This window comes from Podarcis pityusensis (genome assembly GCF_964106645.2).
Source record: "Podarcis pityusensis genome assembly, chromosome: 5".
NCBI classification, from domain to species: domain Eukaryota; kingdom Metazoa; phylum Chordata; class Lepidosauria; order Squamata; family Lacertidae; genus Podarcis; species Podarcis pityusensis.
In genome coordinates, this window is record NC_138032.1 from 9,037,639 (window position 1) to 9,040,498 (window position 2,860).

At 38.6% G+C, this 2,860-nt stretch overlaps 1 long non-coding RNA gene across 2 annotated transcripts in view; it reads right to left on the bottom strand.

The window, feature by feature from the left end:
* The window catches only part of LOC308478534, a 69,425-nt gene extending 67,541 nt beyond the window's left edge, over nt 1-1,884 (bottom strand). For both annotated transcript variants that reach the window (XR_013987115.1, XR_013987116.1), the window contains exon 1: nt 1,247-1,884. This is a non-coding gene — a long non-coding RNA (uncharacterized lncRNA). The remainder of the gene's footprint in view (nt 1-1,246) is intronic.
* Between the last annotated feature and the right edge of the window lie 976 nt (nt 1,885-2,860).

Here is a 2,860-nt window from a genome sequence, read left to right on the forward strand (position 1 = left end):
GTCAGACAGTCAGTTTGTGGATCCACAGCAGCGACCACAGGAGGAATGACCACTGGGAGGAGCACAGAGAGAAGAAATGACATGGTGTACCTGCATCAGAAGAACTGGGCGCCTTCATCTGCCCCAGCTGCAACAAAACATGTCCCTCCCATATCGGTCTCTACAGCCACAGCAGGCGCTGCAACCTTCCAACAGTTTGACTTCACTCCCAAATGTGCACTCCTCCATTGTCTCCAGAGACAGACGGATGTAAACAACTGACGTTATGTAACCCTATTTATATAAAAGGTCATTGGGGTTTTGTTTTTTAGGTTGCAAGGATCTCATCAACTGGGACATTCCTAAATTCTTCACAGCTTTCCCCGCCCTCAGCTGATTATAGTGACTTCTTGTTTGGAATCTTGGCTTCCACATGATCATATGTCTCACAAGGGGCACATTTTCTATGGTGCTTGCCTCAAAAGCAAACCATCAGTTTATGAAGAAGCCCTGCTGATAACTAAACAATTTCAGAAAAAGGAATGATAGGGGAATTAACCTTACTAGATATTGTAGGCAAGCTGTATGTAAAATGTGAAAATGCTAACTCTTCCCTCCCTCATGTGCCTAATTAAGATGGCACCACCAGCGTATTCATTACGTTACCACCAGTGTATTCAATACATTTAATGTATTTTTAATCTTTGTTGGAAGTCACCCAGAGCGGCTGGGGAAACCCAGCCAGGTGGGTGGGGTACAAATTATAAATTATTATTATTATTATTATTACAGAGTAACAAGCAAAAAGAACAGGTCTCTGCCCTGGGAAGATTACAATTTAAAATTCAACAGAGAGAGGCTATTTACAATTATAGGTGCCACATAATACTCATTCCACAGGGGTAAGAAATTGATATTTTAGTGTGGCAGCAGCTACTCTTTGGAACTCCCTGTCTCCTGATATTGCCATCAAGTGCTCCTACAGAAGGAAGGGTAGGGTGTAAATTCAATAAAAGTTGAGGCTTTTGCTCCTTGGCTGTGAAGATACATGGCAAAATTGCATGTCACAGTACTTAATCAATTATCACTTAAGTGTATGGTAAAGAAGGCAGTGTCCTGTGACTCCTGTCTGACTGAAGCATAATAAATGCATTATACAGTTTATTTCTGATTTCGGGTTAAGTAGCAGAGCCAATAATTTTGACAAAAACATGATTCAGAGGTCATCCTTGAAACACTGTTCTTTGTTTATAAGAGAAATCCTTACCAAAATTGGTGGAGTCCTTTTCCTTGAGCCCGTCTTTCTCTGAAGGTAGAATATTCTCCATTCCTGTAGCAATACGTCAAATTTATTTTGGCATTAGAGACATTTTAAAGGCATGCAAATATTCAGCCCCATGAACAGGACTACTAATTCCCATAGATAGGGTGAGAAAATAGTTTCCTAATCACACTAAAATATGTGTCCTCCTAATGTCAGTAAAAACTCCTATTTATTGGCTCATTAAAAACAACACTGTCTCTTGTTTGTTTTTTAAATTAAAGCTTAATGAGAACAAATTTTTGTGATGATTCACATTATTAAGCTGCATATTGTTATTTTCTAATCTAAATAGACAAGTAACTTCTACACACGTTAAATGCTATTTAGCAACCTCTTTTTCAACAAAACTCAGCGTTGCTTTCCAAGTCTGCTAAATGATTAGATAGGTTGCCACCTAGTGTACAGAAGAACATATTACCCAGTCACCAAGGAGTAATACTGTATTGAACTTGATCTGGCTCTTTGGAGCAATCCATGAACACTCAGTCACACCTACAGAATTGGGATAATTGGCAAAGTTTTTGTTGGTTTGCATTTTGGGCAAACCTTGTCTAGTACGGTGCTTTCCTGTTTTTGCAATGCTCTCCAAAGGGCACCTTCGTTGCATATATTTAGGCGCCAGACAAAAACATTCCTATTCTTCTATATATCTCCTATATAAGTAGAAGCACAGAAATTTCTTTTCACCAAAAATAAAAAAAATGCACAGGTTGCCTCAAATAAATATTGAGAAACTATATTTTAATTCTCTTTCTTTCTTTTTCTTTCAAGTGCTCTGTGTTTCTGCCCATTGTCCTGTTGCCTTTGCATTCCTTTGCTTCTGGGGAATCGAGTAGATTAACGGCCTGCCCGTTTTAAAATTTATTTTTTAAAAATATTAAATGTATACACTGCCCTCCATCCGAAGATTGCGGGAATTGTACTCTTCGCAAATGATACAACAGGGTACGTACTTGGTTTTGACTGATAAACTTGTACAAGGCTGGGATGTGTGGGGAAACCAGGAAACATAGTTTGATGCTGACTAGCTTATAGTATTTTTCTTTTGTTAACAATCACTGGAAGGAACCCCCACCCTGCCCTGTAACTCATCTTTTCAGCTTGGTTATTTAACATGCTATTATTTTCTGCTTTATACACATGATTATCTATCTATCTATGCTGCCTTATTTTCTGCCTTATACACATTATGTCTGTATCTATATATATGCGCGATTTTAGCTGTTCTTATTTTCATCTGTGAGCTGTCTTGAGTCCCCGACAAGTATTTATATGTGTTATAAATACATACAGAATAATTATCATCACCTTCATTTGGCTTTGTACCTGGTGACCAAGCCCCATTATTTGTTGTTTTGCGTTGTTTCATATTATTCTTACTATAACTTCTATATAGAAGGCTCGCTGGTAGATATATATTTCTCTTTTTTATTATTAAAAAAAAAAACACCACTTGCAGACAAATAACAAGTGTTCGTGTTTCTGAGGTGGCCGCACGCAGCTCTCTGCTTTTCCCCTCAGAGAGGCGACAGCCCTTCACCTTCGCCGCCTCAACCT